The 21565-nt window shown below is 42.3% G+C and overlaps 1 long non-coding RNA gene across 2 annotated transcripts in view; it reads left to right on the top strand.

Moving 5' to 3' along the window:
• Window positions 1-21565, top strand: part of LOC137095774 (uncharacterized) — a 158576-nt gene extending 137011 nt beyond the window's left edge. For both annotated transcript variants that reach the window (XR_010908910.1, XR_010908909.1), the window contains 2 exons: window positions 18952-19627; window positions 21476-21565. This is a non-coding gene — a long non-coding RNA (uncharacterized lncRNA). The remainder of the gene's footprint in view (window positions 1-18951; window positions 19628-21475) is intronic.

Genomic DNA, 21565 nt, shown 5'->3' with positions numbered 1-21565 from the left:
TAACTTGAATTTTGTCTTCTGAGAGCATGAAATAGGTACAAGACATTTACGGGAGATTAGATATATTTTGAGTATTATATAATACTTCTGAAGATCTGCCATATATATATGCTTTGTGTATTGGGATATTCTCTATTCCTAATTGTTAAGGTAAAGGTAAAGGTGACATTAAGTCCAGTCATGTCTGACTCTGGGGTGTTTTTTGAGTTTGGTTCGGGGGGGGGGGGCTGAGTCTGAGTGAAAGAGGGTCTACCCTTTTGTATCGTTACCCCAATACCCCCATACATAAGGGATATATTGAGAATGGTGATCAGATCATGATATGAATAAACATAACAGTTTAAATAATGTACCAGTAAGGCCTTCTCGCGGACCACCATAAGGATTTCGGGGGGGGGGGGGCTGAAGCCCCACAAGCCCCCCCCCCTCCCGGCTACATGCCTGGCACTATGTGTCACTCAACTGTAGAGGATTCTGTCCCCTTTATTTTTCTTAAAGTTTAATACACGCTGCCTAACTGACTTAAAATTGTTCCTTTTTCTCCTGGCCTTGTCTTAGTTTCACCCACTTTCTTCCTCCAGGGCTATTGACCAATCAGGTGGCGCCACATACCCTAAAGGCTGCCTGCTGGCTCTGCTCCCTCAGCTCTGAGCTAAGAAAATGGCTGCTTGGCTTTTGGCCTTTAAGGAACCAAACTACAGCCCTGCACAGTAGGCCAGTAGGTTACAGAAGCCCACACAAAGAAGATGATTCTACATGCAAAGAACACAATTTCCCCCTTTTTCCCCAATTCTTTCTGATGTATTCCAAAGACACTGCCATAGGTGCCTGTCTTGATGGGCCCTCAGGCAGGAGGAGATTAATTCATTACTGAACAGAAGGGTTGGATGCCAGGCCATAGTCACTTAGGAAGAATCTTGTCTTTCTCTTTTACTTTTATTTTTCAATAGTAATATTTATTGGACTTCCAGATTTTGTATCATGTCACAGTACAGCAACAAATCGCAATCCACAATCTTGCTTTGTCCCATCCACCCTCCCTCCAATCTTCAAGACACAGAGGTTTACACAATACCTCCATGTAATTACCTCTAATGAATTATCCTCTACTCTATTTTTCATAATATTAATGTTAATCTTGAATTCCCCTAATTATTTATCCAAAATTTCACTGAAGGCGGTTCTACAAGAAAGGAGATTCCATCTGAACATTAGGAAGACTGTGAGAGCTGTTCAACAGTGGAACTCTCTGCCCCGGAGTATGGTGGAGGCTCCTTCTTTGGAAGCTTTTAAACAGAGGCTGAACGGCTATCTGTGGGAGATGCTTTGAATGCAGTTTTCCTGTTTCTTGGCAGGGGGTTGGACTGGATGGCCCATGAGGTCTCTTCCAAGTCTATGATTCTAAGTTGTGAATAAAACAAGCTATTTTAAAGAAATCTAACTTGAATTTTGTCTTCTGAGAGCATTAAATAGGTACAAGACATTTATGGGAGATTAGATATATTTTAAGTATTATATAATACTTCTGCAGATCTACTATATATATATATATATATATATGCTTTGTGTATTGGCATATTCTCTGTTCCTAATTGTTAAGGTAAAGGTAAAGGTGACATTAAGTCCAGTCATGTTTGACTCTGGGGTGTAGTGCTCATCTCCATTTCTAAACTGAAGAGCCAGCATTGTCCGTAGACACCTCCAAGGTCATGTGGTCGGCATGACTGCATGGAGCGCCGTTCATTGTTAATTGTTAAGAGTCACTAGGAAATCAGTCCAAGAGTTCAAAACCATTTGCCAAGCATAAACCATGTGGACACCATTTCTTTTCTTAAAAGATTGAAAGGTTGTGGTTTTCCCAATTGGTCCTAATGCAATAGGTTATGATCCTAACAACTCATAATCCTCCACTTGGTGATGTGACCAGTGATTATCCAATATCAGGATTCACAGTTGGCCAAATTGGGTCTGTGTGTCAAGTTTGGTCCAGATCTGTCAGTGGCTGGGTTCAGTGCTCTCTGGATGCGGTTGAATTACAACTCCCCAAAATCAAGGTCAATCCCCTCTCCCCAAAAAAACCCCTCTAATATTTTCTGTTGGTCATGTGGGTTCTGTGTGCCAAATCTGGTCCTGATCCATAATCGGTGGGAGTCACGGTCATCTCTGGAAGTGGGAACCACAGACATTGTCACATACATACATAGATGCATACATTCACTTTTATTATATTTAACGTAATATTTAGAAAGTTAGAATGGTGCCTTGGATCTCCTCTAGTGTAACAGGATTGAGAAGAAAGTTAAAAGAGTGGTGTCTGTCTTAAGAACGGTGCTTTGGGATGGATAGCTGAGCTAGAGGCAGGAAGAGGTGACCGTGTGTGATGGGGGTAAATAAATTCTCCATCTTCTTTAAAGATGGAAGCCGTAACAGTTACCCTAATAGCTGTTAGGAATAGCGCACTATGCAGGCTCATAGCCAGGATTTTGTTTTGTTTTTTTGGGGGGGGGGGCTGAGTTTGGTTCGGGGGGGCTGAGTCTGAGTGAAAGAGGGTCTACCCTTTTGTATCGTTACCCCAATACCCCCATACATAAGGGATATATTGAGAATGGTGATCAGATCATGATATGAATAAACATAACAGTTTAAATCATGTACCAGTAAGGCCTTCTCGCGGACCACCATGAGAATTTCGGGGGGCGGGGGGGGGGGGGGGGCTGAAGCCCCACAAGCCCCCCCCCCCCGGCTACATGCCTGGCACTATGTGTCACTCAACTGTAGAGGATTCTGTCCCCTTTATTTTTCTTAAAGTTTAATACACGCTGCCTAATTGACTTAAAATTGTTCCTTTTTCTCCTGGCCTTGTCTTAGTTTCACCCACTTTCTTCCTCCAAGGCTATTGACCAATCAGGTGGCGCCACATACCCTAAAGGCTGCCTGCTGGCTCTGCTCCCTCAGCTCTGAGCTAAGAAAATGGCTGCTTGGCTTTTGGCCTTTAAGGAACCAAACTACAGCCCTGCACAGTAGGCCAGTAGGTTACAGAAGCCCACACAAAGAAGATGACTCTACATGCAAAGAACACAATTTCCCCCATTCTCCCCAACTCTTTCTGATGTAGTCCAAAGACACTGCCATAGGTGCCTGTCTTGATGGGCCCTCAGGCAGGAGGAGATTAATTCATTACTGAACAGAAGGGTTGGATGCCAGGCCATAGTCACTTAGGAAGAAACTTGTCTTTCTCTTTTACTTTTATTTTTCAATAGTAATATTTATTGGACTTCCAGATTTTGTACCATGTCACAGTACAGCAACAAATCGCAATCCACAATCTTGCTTTGTCCCATCCACCCTCCCTCCAATCTTCAAGACACAGAGGTTTACACAATACTTCCATGTAATTACCTCTAATGAATTATCCTCTACTCTATTTTTCATAATATTAATGTTAATCTTGAATTCCCCTAATTATTTATCCAAAATTTCACTGACGGCGGTTCTACAAGAAAGGAGATTCCATCTGAACATTAGGAAGACTGTGAGAGCTGTTCAACAGTGGAACTCTCTGCCCCGGAGTATGGTGGAGGCTCCTTCTTTGGAAGCTTTTAAACAGAGGCTGAACGGCTATCTGTGGGAGATGCTTTGAATGCAGTTTTCCTGTTTCTTGGCAGGGGGTTGGACTGGATGGCCCATGAGGTCTCTTCCAAGTCTATGATTCTAAGTTGTGAATAAAACAAGCTATTTTAAAGAAATCTAACTTGAATTTTGTCTTCTGAGAGCATTAAATAGGTACAAGACATTTATGGGAGATTAGATATATTTTAAGTATTATATAATACTTCTGCAGATCTACTATATATATATATATATATATATGCTTTGTGTATTGGCATATTCTCTGTTCCTAATTGTTAAGGTAAAGGTAAAGGTGACATTAAGTCCAGTCATGTTTGACTCTGGGGTGTAGTGCTCATCTCCATTTCTAAACTGAAGAGCCAGCATTGTCCGTAGACACCTCCAAGGTCATGTGGTCGGCATGACTGCATGGAGCGCCGTTCATTGTTAATTGTTAAGAGTCACTAGGAAATCAGTCCAAGAGTTCAAAACCATTTGCCAAGCATAAACCATGTGGACACCATTTCTTTTCTTAAAAGATTGAAAGGTTGTGGTTTTCCCAATTGGTCCTAATGCAATAGGTTATGATCCTAACAACTCATAATCCTCCACTTGGTGATGTGACCAGTGATTATCCAATATCAGGATTCACAGTTGGCCAAATTGGGTCTGTGTGTCAAGTTTGGTCCAGATCTGTCAGTGGCTGGGTTCAGTGCTCTCTGGATGCGGTTGAATTACAACTCCCCAAAATCAAGGTCAATCCCCTCTCCCCAAAAAAACCCCTCTAATATTTTCTGTTGGTCATGTGGGTTCTGTGTGCCAAATCTGGTCCTGATCCATAATCGGTGGGAGTCACGGTCATCTCTGGAAGTGGGAACCACAGACATTGTCACATACATACATAGATGCATACATTCACTTTTATTATATTTAACGTAATATTTAGAAAGTTAGAATGGTGCCTTGGATCTCCTCTAGTGTAACAGGATTGAGAAGAAAGTTAAAAGAGTGGTGTCTGTCTTAAGAACGGTGCTTTGGGATGGATAGCTGAGCTAGAGGCAGGAAGAGGTGACCGTGTGTGATGGGGGTAAATAAATTCTCCATCTTCTTTAAAGATGGAAGCCGTAACAGTTACCCTAATAGCTGTTAGGAATAGCGCACTATGCAGGCTCATAGCCAGGATTTTGTTTTGTTTTTTTTGGGGGGGGGGGCTGAGTTTGGTTCGGGGGGGCTGAGTCTGAGTGAAAGAGGGTCTACCCTTTTGTATCGTTACCCCAATACCCCCATACATAAGGGATATATTGAGAATGGTGATCAGATCATGATATGAATAAACATAACAGTTTAAATCATGTACCAGTAAGGCCTTCTCGCGGACCACCATGAGAATTTCGGGGGGCGGGGGGGGGGGGGGGCTGAAGCCCCACAAGCCCCCCCCCCCGGCTACATGCCTGGCACTATGTGTCACTCAACTGTAGAGGATTCTGTCCCCTTTATTTTTCTTAAAGTTTAATACACGCTGCCTAATTGACTTAAAATTGTTCCTTTTTCTCCTGGCCTTGTCTTAGTTTCACCCACTTTCTTCCTCCAAGGCTATTGACCAATCAGGTGGCGCCACATACCCTAAAGGCTGCCTGCTGGCTCTGCTCCCTCAGCTCTGAGCTAAGAAAATGGCTGCTTGGCTTTTGGCCTTTAAGGAACCAAACTACAGCCCTGCACAGTAGGCCAGTAGGTTACAGAAGCCCACACAAAGAAGATGACTCTACATGCAAAGAACACAATTTCCCCCATTCTCCCCAACTCTTTCTGATGTAGTCCAAAGACACTGCCATAGGTGCCTGTCTTGATGGGCCCTCAGGCAGGAGGAGATTAATTCATTACTGAACAGAAGGGTTGGATGCCAGGCCATAGTCACTTAGGAAGAAACTTGTCTTTCTCTTTTACTTTTATTTTTCAATAGTAATATTTATTGGACTTCCAGATTTTGTACCATGTCACAGTACAGCAACAAATCGCAATCCACAATCTTGCTTTGTCCCATCCACCCTCCCTCCAATCTTCAAGACACAGAGGTTTACACAATACTTCCATGTAATTACCTCTAATGAATTATCCTCTACTCTATTTTTCATAATATTAATGTTAATCTTGAATTCCCCTAATTATTTATCCAAAATTTCACTGACGGCGGTTCTACAAGAAAGGAGATTCCATCTGAACATTAGGAAGACTGTGAGAGCTGTTCAACAGTGGAACTCTCTGCCCCGGAGTATGGTGGAGGCTCCTTCTTTGGAAGCTTTTAAACAGAGGCTATCTGTGGGGGGGGGGGGGGTGCTTTGAATGCAGTTTTCCTGTTTCTTGGCAGGGGGTTTGACTGGATGGCCCATGAGGTCTCTTCCAAGTCTATGATTCTAAGTTGTGAATAAAACAAGCTATTTTAAAGAAATCTAACTTGAATTTTGTCTTCTGAGAGCATGAAATAGGTACAAGACATTTATGGGAGATTAGATATATTTTGAGTATTATATAATACTTCTGCAGATCTACTATATATATATATATATATATATATATATATATGCTTTGTGTATTGGCATATTCTCTGTTCCTAATTGTTAAGGTAAAGGTAAAGGTGACATTAAGTCCAGTCATGTCTGACTCTGGGGTGTAGTGCTCATCTCCATTTCTAAACTGAAGAACTGAAGAGCCAGCATTGTCCGTAGACACCTCCAAGGTCATGTGGTCGGCATGACTACATGGAGCGCCGTTCATTGTTAATTGTTACGAGTCACTAGGAAATCAATCCAAGAGTTCAAAACCATTTGCCAAGCATAAACCATGTGGACACCATTTCTTTTCTCAAAAGATTGAAAGATTGTGGTTTTCCCAATTGGTCCTAATGCAATAGGTTATGATCCTAACAACTCATAATCCTCCACTTGGTGATGTGACCAGTGATTATCCAATATCAGGATTCACAGTTGGCCACATTGGGTCTGTGTGCCAAGTTTGGTCCAGATCTGTCAGTGGCTGGGTTCAGTGCTCTCTGGATGCGGTTGAATTACAACTCCCCAAAATCAAGGTCAATCCCCTCTCCCCCCAAAAAACCCCTCTAATATTTTCTGTTGGTCGTGTGGGTTCTGTGTGCCAAACCTGGTCCTGATCCATAATCGGTGGGAGTCACGGTCATCTCTGGAAGTGGGAACCACAGACATTGTCACATACATACATAGATGCATACATTCACTTTTATTATATTTATATTTAATGTAATATTTAGAAAGTTAGAATGGTGCCTTGGATCTCCTCTAGTGTAACAGGATTGAGAAGAAAGTTAAAAGAGTGGTGTCTGTCTTAAGAATGATGCTTTGGGATGGATAGCTGAGCTAGAGGCAAGAAGAGGTGACCGTGTGTGATGGGGGTAAATAAATTCTCCATCTTCTTTAAAGATGGAAGCCGTAACAGTTACCCTAATAGCTGTTAGGAATAGCGCGCTATGCAGGCTCATAGCCAGGATTTTGTTTTTTTTTTTTGGGGGGGGGCGGCTGAGTTTGGTTCGGGGGGGCTGAGTCTGAGTGAAAGAGGGTCTACCCTTTTATATCGTTACCCCAATGCCCCCATACATAAGGGATATATTGAGAATGGTGATCAGATCATGATATGAATAAACATAACAGTTTAAATCATGTACCAGTAAGGCCTTCTCGCGGATCACCATGAGAATCTTGGGGGGGGGGGGGGGGCTGAAGCCCCACAAGCCCCCCCCCCCCCCCCCGCTACATGCCTGGCACTATGTGTCACTCAACTGTAGAGGATTCTGTCCCCTTTATTTTTCTTAAAGTTTAATACACGCTGCCTAATTGACTTAAAATTGTTCCTTTTTCTCCTGGCCTTGTCTTAGTTTCACCCACTTTCTTCGTCCAAGGCTATTGACCAATCAGGTGGCGCCACATACCCTAAAGGCTGCCTGCTGGCTCTGCTCCCTCAGCTCTGAGCTAAGAAAATGGCTGCTTGGCTTTTGGCCTTTAAGGAACCAAACTACAGCCCTGCACAGTAGGCCAGTAGGTTACAGAAGCCCACACAAAGAAGATGATTCTACATGCAAAGAACACAATTTCCCCCATTTTCCCCAACTCTTTCTGATGTAGTCCAAAGACACTGCCATAGGTGCCTGTCTTGATGGGCCCTCAGGCAGGAGGAGAATAATTCATTATTGAACAGAAGGGTTGGATGCCAGGCCATAGTCACTTAGGAAGAATCCTGTCTTTCTTTTTTACTTTTATTTTTCAATAGTAATATTTATTGAACTTCCAGATTTTGTACCATGTCACAGTACAGCAGCAAATCGCAATTCACAATCTTGCTTTGTCCCATTCACCCTCCCTCCAATCTTCAAGACACAGAGGTTTACACAATACCTCCATGTAATTATTTCACTAATAAATTATCCTCTACTCTATTTTTCATAATAATAATATTAATCTTAATTTCTCCTAATTATTTATCCAAAATTTCACTGAAGGCGGTTCTACACAGGAACTATAATGCAGGTTAAAGCTTGATACCGAAGAGAAGCAATTCCTAGAGAAAACCCTCAAGCCAGCATAAATTCAGCTAGGAAGAAAAGAAAGCAATGAATTATCCACATTTTCTCTTAGTGTTTCATGAATCCAGAAGGGTGTAGTGGGCACAGAGAAGACAAGCAGCTCAGATTGCCATTTTAGCCTCTCTGCAGGACCCGTCCCAACATTTCAGCTGGTCAAACCCTACGAGTCCATTAGTTCCATAAACGAACTCAAAAGAGGAATGAAGATTGGGGACCTCCTTAATTTGGGGAAGGTTTTCGTTTTCACTTCTCAAAAGAAATCTAACCACATTTGACTTCACAAGAAACCCTTGAAGTAATGACCTTCTCGGTGTTGTTGTTAGAGACTGGGAATCTAGGGTGACGGGCCCAGAGGGCAGGCAGGAGATGAGATTCCGATTTGGTTTTTCAACAAGGCTTTTTTTCAAGTTGGTCAACATTGAGATGAACATTCCTTGACCATCCAGGTCAAAGAACAAAGAACTGCCCCCCCCCCCTTTGTGGCGCACTTAACAAGTTTTTATATCAAACTGGTAAAAACAACACGTAAGCAACTTCTGGTTGGTTCTTCTGTTTCTAACGTCAAAGCCTATGAATGATTCTGTTGAAATGTCTGACCCTGAGCTGTGGCTTATCTATCTGCAAGTTTGCTTACCCATGGCTGAAAGAATTTTAGGGAGTGAGGGAGTGCACCTGCTTGTCTGACTGAACAAGGAACGCAGAGAATAATCATTCTTTCTCTTGCAGCAGCAGTCCTTGGCAAGCAAGGTTTTCTCTATAGACATGGATTCTGGGACTTGTAATAATTGGAAATTTATTTTTCTTAATCATGATCCTCTCATTGTCACAAATGACCGCTTCTTGGCTAGTGGAGAAGAAAATCATTCCATGGATATAAACATAATTTTATTAATATGTGTAGAATACTTCAAGGAAGATGAAGAGGAAATACTCAGGACTATAAAGGCTTTAACCCAAATGACAATAATAGAGAGAGAAAGAACCATAGGGAAAAACAGCCTTCATTACGAGGACTAAGCCATTTCAATAGATTTTTCATTTCACATGTACCAGCGCTCCTTGGTAGAGGAGGCTAAAGTCCTTGTGAAATGACATCTTCCAAAAACTATGCTATGCTAGCTTTTAAACCATTTTGTTCCTTTTTTGTCTAGCTCAGGTTGTGCCGTCACACCTAGACACTATAAAATTAAAACAAAGATGTGCTTCTCTCTTTATCTGGAAGGACTGCGGGGGGGGGGGGGGGTCTTTCTTTAGAGGCTCAAAAATTCTCAGCAACTGAGGCCACTTCAGGTTTGGAACATCAAACAGAATATTTATTTCCCAAGTCCTTAGCGGACTTGGCACAGCTTGAAGAAGTTACAACACAAACAGTCAATCTGAGAAACCATAGAGATGATCTTTCTTTCCTTTTCCTTCAGTTACTGAGGCAACTTTTACCCAAATGGTAGAAAAAATCCTGGGACTTTCACCCTAACCCTGAGCTGCTATGGTTAGAAAGAACAGGTCTTCCACTATCTAAGCTCAAGGTTAGCGTTGGAGATGAAGTAATGCTCAATAGTACTCAATAACTATTTCTCTCTATTTCTCAATAACTCAATTTCTTTTCTCAATATCTATAGTATCTCAATAGGCTTCTCTATATCTCAGTACTCAATATTATCTCAATATGCTTCTATCTTTCTATCTATATAATTCAGTTACTCAATTCTCAATTAACCTATCTATAACTCAATTGTTTTCACAATGGTTTTTCAGAGCTACCTGCCTGACCAACAGCACATCTGAGGCTCTTTTCTCTACTGAAGGAGGCAGGGGAGATTCCAAAATGGAGATCTCAACCCCAGGAAAAATGGCGGTCTCCAAACCCAAAGAGATACTTTCTAAACCAATAACTGCAATGCCCAGGTTAGGTGATTTGTAATGCTGTTTATTACAAGAAGTAAGCCTTTGCCTTTCTTTTTTTAGGAATGCTCCCATGAGAACAGGGGTCCTCAAACTGCAGCCTGGGGGCTAGATGTGGCCCGCTGAGGGCATTTATCTGGCCTGCCAAGGAGGAGACCTCCCTCTCAGTGGAATCAGTCTTAGCTGCTAACGCAGAGCTCCTTTTGTTCTGTCTGTCTCCCACTCAAGCTCTTTCTCTTTCTCCCTGTTTCAGTCTCTCCCACTTTCCCCTTCTTCTCATCTCCCCTTTCTTCTTCTTCCTCAGAGGAAGAGGAAGAGGGTCTTGAGCGCTGCGGCGGCCGCCTGGAAGAGCAGAGGCAAGAGAATCATGACCGTGGCACTCTTCCCACAGTGATACACTTCTGTACAAAAACCTGTCTAGAAGTTGGCAAATTGTTTTGGGACTAATGACCCTTGTTCCAGTGTTATAAAAGGGGCTTATATTTACAAATTTATATTTGGACTATGTTACCATATCTGGGTCCTGATTGTTGTTTTATTTTAATTGTTGGTATGACTTTAAGGGTAAAGGTCAAGGTTTTCCCCTGACATTAAGTCCAGTCATGTCCGACTCTGGAGTGTGGTGCTCATCTCCATTTCTAAGCCGAAGAGGCCGGCATTGTCCTTAGACACCTCCAAGGTCATGTGGCCAGCATGACTGCATGGAGCGCCATTAACTTCCCACCTGAGAGGTACCTATTGATCTACTCACATTTGCATGTTTTCAAACTGCTAGGTTGGCAAAGGCTGGGGCTGACAGCAGAAGCTCACGCCGCTCCCCGGATTCAAACCTGCGACCTTTCGGTCGACAAGCTCAACAGCTCAGCGGTTTAACCCATTGCACCACCGGGGACTCCCTGGTATGACTTTAGACCATAGTAAATGCACATGGAAGTCACAGCCTGCTTTGAAGCCAACAACCTTGCATCTGTGATAGTGAAGATGTTAGGTGGTGATGAGGATAGTGGTGATTATGACGAATATGGCACAATCGTGATATCATGGGATAAAATGTGGATTATAAAAAGGTTAAAGTGAAGCTATATTTAATATGAATGCTAAAAAGTTTGAAGTTCAGCTATATTCCAGAGGTAGGAACTGGCAAAATCACCTCTGAGTATTCCTTTCCTAAGAAAACCTTGTGAAATTCATGGGGTCACCGTAAGTCAACAGACAACTTGAAGGCACATAGCATGCATCCAAGAGGGAGGAAAAAACTTCTACTAGATAGTTTTGTTCATTCCCTTAACAAATGTCCTTGTTAACACTGTTAGCTCATCAAATCATAATGAAAATTCTACTCCTTCACAGTAGTAATAGTTAAAACAGCAAGTTTGTACAAAGAAGTGGAAAGACACCTTGACACACAAGCCTGTCCGAAATAGTGGACAACCTCCCATGTCAAACTATCCACCCACAACATTATACTAGGCCAAGACTGTGCAGGCATATTTTCACTTTTTTAAAAAAGCAAGTAGATAAAATATTTTGGAGGGCTGATGACAAAGGAATATTCAGTACAGGGTTGTTTTTCTAAGCAGTCTGATGTAATTTCTTGCTGGTGCCCAACACATTTTCACAATTTACTTACAGAGTTTATTAGCCCCTTGTGGGATTTCATTGACTGGCAGCTCAGGAGCTAGATAATCAGCCCAACATTCTGCTCAGTGTTTCCTTTACCTCCCCCCCCCCCCCCCCGATTCCAGGTAAGAGGGAGAGTTTGTCAAGCAATGTTCAGTTGGAAATTTGCAAAGGTCAGTTGACATCCTTGATACTTCTCAAAGAACATGTCAAGCCCCCCCCCCCCCAAAAAAAACACCTCTCTAGTATTTTCTGTTGGTCATATGGGGTCTGTGTCAAACCTGGTCCTGATCTATAATCAGTGGGGGTCAGGGGCATCTCTGGAAGTGGGAACCACAGACATTGACACATACATACCTTCAGTTTATTATATTTATATTTAATTTAATAAATACAAAAAATGAATAAAACTAAAAAAAATGAAATAAATGTATTCTATATTTCAGAAACAAAAGAAAACAATGAATATTCAAAACTCTAACAAATACTACAAATAAATTTACTAAAAACAGACAAAAATAATAATGGGAATAAGAATCTATAACAAACATAATATATTCAAAAAAGGGAATAATCTTCGCTGGGCACCACTCGGAGGCAGCTTAAGCAGGAAGGCTGCTGCCTCCTTACTTCGGGCTCTTCAACCTTGGCCAGCCAGTGTGCAAACACACTACGGAAATCCCTATTCTCCATGGACTAGGGCCGTGGGGGTGGTGACCATTGGCTTTTCAGTCTTGAGTTGGTGGAGGGCTCCTGCTGTGGATCTTCCTCTTTTCCTCCGCTGGTCTTGGACCTTTCTCCTTAGAATTTCTTCTTGTGCAGCTTTGTGTGCAGCGACTTCCCACATGGGATACCACTGTCTGCTCGGTCACTGGTGTTGCAGATGGATGGGCCACACTGGCCAGGGGATGGAGGTGTCTTCCCATTCAAGGCCCCTTAAATAAATCAAAACAATGAATATTCAAAACTCTACAAATACTAAAAATCAATTTACTAAAAATAGACAAAAATAATAATGAGAATAAGAATCAATAACAAACATAATATATTCAAAAAAGGGAATAATCTTTGCTGGGCTCCACTCGGAGGCAGCTTAAGCAGGAAAGACTGTTGCCTTCTTACTTCGGGCTCTTCAGCCTTGGCCAGCTGGTGTCAAAACACAGTACGGAGATCCCTATTCTCCATGGACTGGGGCCGTGGGGGTGGTGACCTTTGGTTTTTCAGTCTTGAGTTGGTGGGGGGCTCCTGCTGTGGATCTTTTTCTTTTCCTCCGCTGGTTGGACCTTTCTCCTTAGAATTTCTAAAAATAGACAAAAATAATAATGAGAATAAGAAGAAATAACAAACACTATCAATAAATATATTTTAAAGGGGAAATAATCTTTGCTGGGCTCCATTGCTCAGCACTTGAAGGCAGTTTCTGCAGGAAGGACTGCTGCCTCCTTACTTTTATGTCTCTTCTACCTTGGCCAACCGGTAGGCAAATCCAGCACAGAGATCCCTATTCTCTATGGATTGGGGCCATGGGCGTGGTGACCTTTGGCTTTTCAGTCTTGGGTTGGTGGGGGGCTCCTGCTGTGGATCTTTCTCTTTACCTCCACTGGTCTTGGGATTTGCTACTAGCCCTTTTTTATGACACCTTCCAACAACACCTAAGAAATACTAAAAAATAAGAAAATTGATCAATTCTTTGGAAGACAAACCAAACTTTCCTACCCCAACCTAAGCCCCTCATCACCCTAACCTTCCCAACCCAAATCCAATCCTTTGCTCCAATCCTACCCCCATCCTACCCTCCCTTACCTACTCCCTATTCCTCCCTGCAACCACTTCCCACCTATATTTCCTACTTTCCTATACACGGATATGTTCCCTCTGTTTTTATGTTATTTTGAAAGAGTTCTAATAAATACACATTTTAAAAGAGACGTTTTTCTCTTTCCGTTTTTATTTTTTCCACTTTTTCCTTTTTAACAGAAGTATTTTATTGAATTTCCACAACATATACAATGTCAGAGATCATGCTTTCCAACATGGGTTTATGTTAGGGGTGTGCAATTCGGGAAAATTCTGTCCCGATCTGTTTTTCAGGAATTTTCCAAAATTGGGAGAAGGAAAATGCCATTTCTAATTAATCACATCCGTTTTACATCAGCCAGCTGTACGCCCTCTAATTCCATCCCAATTCACTCTTAACAATGAAAGTAGGCATAAGAAAGGAAGAAAAATTTCAATGTTCCCTGTAAAGCAGATTTCGTTCCTTTAGGGATTTTTTTTAAAGGGGCAATGGGTATAGAAAAATGGGAGGACCGTGTACCCCACCTAGCTTGCCTCCTCGAGATAACAATAGTCTTCCGTGAATACCCCCTAGACCCCATCTCTAGGGTACACAGTTGCCATTTCAAGCCCATTTGCCATCTGTCCTATTTGATCAGATGAGGATTTGTATAAATCCCTTCAAAACAAAACAAAAAAAGCCTGAGTCCAAAGAACTGAAAAATGCAGTCTTTGGCCTGATGATATCCAATTGCCTGCCCCTGTAACATCCATACAAATTCCAGAAACCATTGTTCCTGTGACAAAAAAGTGATGCTTGCACAAGGATAGGCTAGTCATGTCACCTACTCTTTGCAACAGGGATATATGGCACTAGAAGTGTAATGTGTTGTAGAAAGCTTTCATGGCTGGAATCACTGTGTTGCTATGAGTTTTTTGGCCTGTATGGCCATGTCCCAGTTGCATTCTCTCCTGATGTTTCCACTGCATCTGTAGCAGGCATCTGCAAAGGTTCTGTCAGTGCAGGAGATGAAACCCTTTTCCGTTAAAGCAAGTGTGAATATTACAAATTAGCAAGCTCCATATCATGTAAAGTCAATCAGTGAGAGTATCTACATAGAGGTAACATGGCTTTGTTGCATGGAGGCATCCTCTGTTTGGGAGGTGTTAATCGGCACTTGATGGTTTGCTGTCTGATGTTTCTGAGCGTTGTTCTTTATTTACTGTCTTGACTTTGGTGTTTTGTTTTTTAATACTGGTAACCAGATTTTGTTCATTTTTCATGCCATTCTCTATCTTCCATTTTATTAATGTTAATCTTAACTTCCCCTAATAATTTATCCAAAATATTATTGAAGGTGGTATTTATTTGTTTATTTATTTACTACGCTTCTATACCGCCATTCTCAGCCCGAGGGCGACTCATGGCAGTTTACAAAACGGCACAATTCGATGGTACTACACAAGAAATATAATGCAGGTTGAAGCTTGATACTGAAGAGAAGCAATTCATAGAGAAAAGCTGGTTTGGGGACCCTCAAGCCAGCATAATAATGAGAATATGCATAAATAACAAACTCTACCAATTAATAAATTCAAGAAAAGGGAAAGGCAGCGATGAGGTAGAGGCTGAGGTCGGAAGGAGGCAAGTTTTGTCCCCTGGGAAGACATTGTGACATCAGGAGGCAAAAGGGGGTGGAGGGGGAGAAATCGTGACATCAGAAGGGGAGGAGGGTCTGTTGGGGGGGTGTGTCCTGGGGAGAGAATGGTGGAAAGGGACATGGGGCTGGCATGCCAGGAGGCTTCTTTAAAGGGAGACTGCTATCTTTGCCTTCCTTTTAATCTGAGAGTGGGACTTTGCCCCAGGGGCTTCCGACGGTGAAATGTCAGATTCCTGTCTGTTTAAAACAATCGTTCTTCCTCAAAGTAACTATTTAAGAATATAACACAAGCTGAACTTTTACTTCTAACCCAAACCTTCCTTCTTCCTACAGTTTCAAAATCCAAAATCCTAACTGACTTAAAATGTTTAATTCGTCTACTCGTCTTGTCTTAGCTCCGCCCACTTTCTTCCTCCAAGGCTATTGACCAATCAGGTGGCACCATATACCCTAAAGGCTGCCTGCTGGCTCCGCTCCTTCAGCTCTGAGCTAAGAAAATGGCTGCTTGGTTTTTGGCTGTTAAGGAACCAAACACCAGGCCTGCACAGTAGGCCAGTATGTTACAGAAGCCCACATGAAGAAGATGATTCTACATGCAAAGAACACAATTTGCCCCACTTTCCGCCATTTCCCCCAGCTCTTTCTGATGAAGTCCAAAGACACTGCCATAGGTGTCTGTCTTGATGGGCTCTCAGGCAGGAGGAGATTGATTCATTATTGGGCAGAAGGGTTGGGTCCCAGGCCATCGTTATTTAGGATGCAACCAGCCAGGAGGAGAGGAGTGAGTGTGTAAGGGACATGAACAGGGCTGGGAAAGGGAAAACAATTATTATTTGATTTTGGTTTATGGGATCCTTCGTGATCATCCATCAGGACCCCTCAGTCATGAGTTTTGGGTTCCTAGTGTTTGACAACAGGAGGCAGGGGAATCATCTTTCATGGGATCCACTGCTCTCCTTTGGGAGACAGCTTTTGCAGGAAAGACTGGTGCCTCCTTACTTCGGCTTCTTCCACCTTGGCCAGCCGGTGCGCAAACCCAGCATGAAGATGCTTCTTCTCCATGGCCTGGGGCCATGGGGGTGGTTTAGTCTGTATTTCAGAAACAAAATAAAAATAAATATTCAAAACTCTAACACACTTAATAAGAATAAATAACAAACACTATCAGCCAATATATTTTTTTAAAAAACAACACACTCAATAACAGAAACAATTAACAAATACTCTATAAAAGATACAAATAAACCAAACAATTATAAAAATAAATAATAAATACAAGGCAAGGCTGTGTCACTGGCTTAGCTGGAGGCAGGGGAATCGTCTTTCCTGGGATCCACTGCTCTCCATTTGGAGGCAGTTTCTGCAGGAAGGACTGCTGCCTCCTTACTTCGGTCTCTTCTACCTTGGCCAACCGGTAGGCAAACCCAGCACAAAGATCCCTATTCTCCATGGATTGGGGCCATGGGCATGGTGACCTTTGGCTTTTCAGTCTTGGGTTGGTGGGGGGCTCCTGCTGTGGATCTTTCTCTTTACCTCCACTGGTCTTGGGATTTGCTACTAGCCCTTTTTTATGACACCTTCCAACAACACCTAAGAAATACTAAAAAATAAGAAAATTGATCAATTCTCTGGAAGACAAACCAGACTTTCCTACCCCAACCTAAGCCCCTCATCACCCTAACCTTCCCAACCCAAATCCAATCCTTTGCTCCAATCCTACCCCCATCCTACCCTCCCTTACCTACTCCCTATACCTCCCTGCAACCACTTCCCACCTATATCTCCTACTTTCCTATACACTGATATGTTCCCCCTGTTTTTATGTTATTTTGAAAGAGTTCTAATAAATACACATTTTAAAAGAGACGTTTTTCTCTTTCCGTTTTTATTTTTTCCACTTTTTCCTTTTTAACAGAAGTATTTTATTGAATTTCCACAACATATACAATGTCAGAGATCATGCTTTCCAACATGGGTTTATGTTAGGGGTGTGCAATTCGGGAAAATTCTGTCCCGATCTGTTTTTCAGGAATTTTCCAAAATTGGGAGAAGGAAAATGCCATTTCTAATTAATCACAAACACTATCAGCCAATATTTTTTTTTAAAAAACAACACACTCAATAACAGAAACAATTAACAAATACTCTATAAAAGATACAAATAAACCAAACAATTATAAAAATAAATAATAAATACAAGGCAAGGCTGTGTCACTGGCTTAGCTGGAGGCAGGGGAATCGTCTTTCCTGGGATCCACTGCTCTCCATTTGGAGGCAGCTTTTGCAGGAAAGAGTGGTGCCTCCTTACTTCGGCTTCTTCCACCTTGGCCAGCCGGTGGGCAAACCCAACATGAAGATGCTTCTTCTCCATGGCCTTGGGCCATGGGGGTGGTTTAGTCTGTATTTCAGAAACAAAACAAAAATAATTAATATTCAAAATAACAAACTTAATAATAAGAATAAATAACATACACTATCAATAAATAGATTCAAAATACAACACACTTAATAACAAAAACAATTAACAAACACTCAATAAAATATATAAACAAACCAAAAAAATTATAAATAAATAATATTTTTTCAGGTTTCCACAAAAAGCAACACACTCAATAACAAGAACAACGAACAAACGTTCTATAAAAGATGCAAACAAATCTAACAATAAAAAACAAATAAGAAATACTACTACTAGAAAATGCAAACCAATAAACAAAAACTGAACACAAATACCAGGAAGCGCAAGTGGAGGCAAGGACAGAGGCAAAAGGAAGGGCAGGGCAGGGCAGTGATGAGGCAGAGACTGAGGGCACAAGGAGGCCTGAGAAAGCACTGATGAAGCTGAGAGGCAGTAACAGTTCAGTCGCCCGGGGAGACATTGCAACATCAGAAGGAAGCAGAGGAGGAGAAGGGGGAGGGAGGGGGAGGTAGGCATAGTGATATCAGAGGGGGAGGGTGTCTGTTGGGGAGGGTCCTGGGTTCTGCGGCTTTTACCCTCTAACTTCTGCCGCTTCTTCCTAGGGGGATGATCAACCACTCATGCAAGATTGGCAGTGATGTTTTTTATTGGGATTGTGCTGGTAACAGCAAAATTGCCTCCTTTTGCTAAGATGGATACATCGTCCACCAAAGAGTTGCCTATCGGTCAGAGCCGTCACGGTCCGCAATGTATCTCTTTCAGATCACCGTTGGTAGACGGCGAGGCCGCGGCACTGCAGGAAGGCAGGGCTTCAAAGTTTTTGCTGGAGGAAGCCGTGGACCTGCTCGAGGCAGGGGAATAGCTTTCCCTGGGCTCCAGTCTTCAACATTCAGAGGCAGCTTCGGCAGGAAGGACTGCTGCCTCCTCAGTTCAGCCTCTTCAACCTTGGCCAGCTGGTGAGCAAATCCAACATGGCGAAGCTTCTCCTCTGTGGACTTGGGCCATGGGGGTGAGGAATGCTGGCTCTTCTGCCTTGGTAGGACCAGAGGCTCCTGCTGTGGCCGCCTGTGGAGCTTCTTTTCCTGGACCTTTGTCCTTTGAAGTTCTGGTTCTGAGGCTTTGTGCGGAGCCATTTCCTGAAAGAGTCGCCTCTGCCTGCTTGGCTGCTGCCGATGCCACTGCCGAATTTGTGGAACTGGCCAGGTGACAAGTGCTTCTTGTGATTTGGGGGCTCTTAAATAAATGACCCAAATCTTAGGAAGCAACATGCCAAAATTCAATATGTCGTATTCACCCATTTCACTTCCCAAAAACAAAAAACAAAACAAAAATATCTTTAAAGGTAAGTTTATTTAAAGGTAAGTTTATTTAAAGGTAAGTTTATGAGGATGTTGTTTTATTACCAATTTGAGATAATAATTAACATTTGGCTGACATGCTTAATTTCTCTCCTTCTAGGGTCAAGTGGGGAAATTGTGGTCACTCAGAGGCGCAAGTGGAGGTAAGGACCGAGGCAAAGCCAGGGCAGGGCAGGGCAGGGATTTGGCTCATCTTGAGTATCTTTAAAGGTAAGTTTATTTAAAGGTAAGTTTATGAGGATGTTGTTTTATTACCAATTTGAGATAATAATTAACATTTGACTGACATGCTTAATTTCTCTCCTTCTAGGGTCAAGTGGGGAAATTGTGGTCACTCAGAGGCGCAAGTGGAGGTAAGGACCGAGGCAAAGCCAGGGCAGGGCAGGGCAGGGATTTGGCTCATCTTGAGTATCTTTAAAGGTAAGTTTATTTAAAGGTAAGTTTATGAGGATGTTGTTTTATTACCGATTTGAGATAATAATTAACATTTGACTGACATGCTAAATTTCTCTCCTTCTAGGGTCAAGTGGGGAAATTGTGGTCACTCCGACCCTTTGCAGAAAAATCCTGGGGACAAAGTCAACATTCAGCAATCTTTGGCCTGATAATATCCAATTGCCTGCCCCTGTAACATCTATACAATTTGGAACAAGGCTTTTGCAGAATGATGGCTGAGGTCAGTAATTGACCAAATGTATTGACCACAATATACGGACTGAATTGGACATGATGATTTTATCTTGACGAATGGCTTTTATGTATTTTATCCTTTATGTATTTGTTAACTCACTGTTGTTGTATGATGTTTTAGATTTTGACTGTTAGCATTGACTTTTTGCTGTTAGCTGGTCTGAGTCCCTCTACGGAGGTAGAGAAGATCGGGATAGAAAAGTTTTAAATAAATAAATAAATAAATTCTGTCGGGGTGCGAGATAGAATCCTTGCCTGTTAAAGAAAGTGTGGCTGTTACAAATTAGCAAGCTCAATAGCATGTAAAGTCAATCAGTGAGAGTATCTGCATAGCAGTAACCTGGGCTTTGTTGCCTGGAGGTGTTAACCGGCACTGTTTGGGAGGTATTAACCGGCACATGATGGTTTGCTGTCTGGAGTTTTCCTGTTTCTGGGTCTTGTTCTTTATTTACTGTCTTGATTCTGGTGTTTTGGGTTTTTTTTAATAATGGTAACCAGATTTTGTTCATTTTCATGGTTCCCTCCTTTCTGTTGAAATTGCCCAGGTGCTTGTGGATTTCAATGGCTTCTCTGTGTAATCTGACATAATGTCTGCCAGAGTGGTCTAGAATTGTGTTCTCAAATAATATTCTGTGTTCAGGTTGATTCATCAAGTGCTCCACTATAGCAGACTTCTCTGGTTGAATTAGTCACAGTGCCTTTCATGTTCCCTGATTCGTGTCTGAGCACTTCTTGAGTTCCCAAAATAGACATAAGCAAAGTAGCATGCTATATGATAGACTCTTTTTGTGATTAGAGTAGGAGTCCTTAAACTAAGGCCCTGGGGACGGATACTGCTCTCCAAAGTCATTTACCCAGTCCTCGCTCAGTGTCAACTTAAGTCTGAAACGACAGAAGGTTTATGTGAGTGGGTTCCTTCCCAAACCCCACGCAAAATATTTGAGTCATATGCTCCATTTTTCTCCTTCCAGCGGGGAAATTGTGGTCACTCAGACCCCGGTCTCTTTGCAAAAAAAACTCCCGAGGACAGAGGTGACATTTAGTGCAAACCAGGCATTTATTTAAGAAAAATAAAGGGGACAGAATCCTCTACAGTTGAGTGACACATAGTGCCAGGCATGTAGCCGGGGGGGGGGGGGGGGGGCTTGAGGGGCTTCAGCCCCTCCCCCCCCGAAATTCTCATGGTGGTCCGCGAGTAAGCCTTACTGGTACATTATTTAAACTGTTATGTTTATTCATATCATGGTCTGATCACCATGCTCAATATATATCCCATATGCATGGGGGTATTGGGGTAACGATACAAAAAGTTTGCTAGGATAGACCCTCTTTCACTCAGACTCAGACCCCCCCCCCCCCCCCCCCGAATCAACACTCTGGCTACACAAAGTCTCTTGTAGGTGTCGCTGTTGGACTTTGAAAATTTGGGATCTTACAGTTCAGAGCTGCTTCTTAATCTCAATCATTGAAACGAAGTATTAGATAAAGGGATGACTTCTAAACAAGCCAGTTGAATCTGCAGGAATCTAGCAGCATTCTATGTAGTTGAAAAATATTTAAGACTGCTGTAGTTTATGGAACCCTCATTGGGATTATGTAACCTGGAAAGTTTCCAGCTTTTAAAAATCAGCATGAGCTACAGCTGACTTTTAAAAGCTGCAAGACTGAATCACTTAGGGAGGGCCCAAAATTTGGCAGCTGCCAACTGTTGGCCAAGGATGTACCAGTGATTTCCCTTGGTCTTGATTCAGTGCTCACTTCTGCTAAACATGTTCATACTCCTTCTAGGTAATAAAATGTGCCACTTTTATTTTTATGTGTATGTTTTCCACAGGGCTTTTCATTCAGGAGCAACTTTCCACCGGTGGCCTGCTTTGGTTTCCAGATCTTACTGTACCTGACCCCACTTAGATCATGCCAATCA

This window comes from Anolis sagrei (assembly GCF_037176765.1).
Source record: "Anolis sagrei isolate rAnoSag1 chromosome 6 unlocalized genomic scaffold, rAnoSag1.mat SUPER_6_unloc_1, whole genome shotgun sequence".
NCBI classification, from domain to species: Eukaryota; Metazoa; Chordata; class Lepidosauria; order Squamata; family Dactyloidae; genus Anolis; species Anolis sagrei.
The sequence above is the reverse complement of the archived record's forward strand: the minus strand, read 5'-3'. Positions and strand labels throughout refer to the sequence as shown.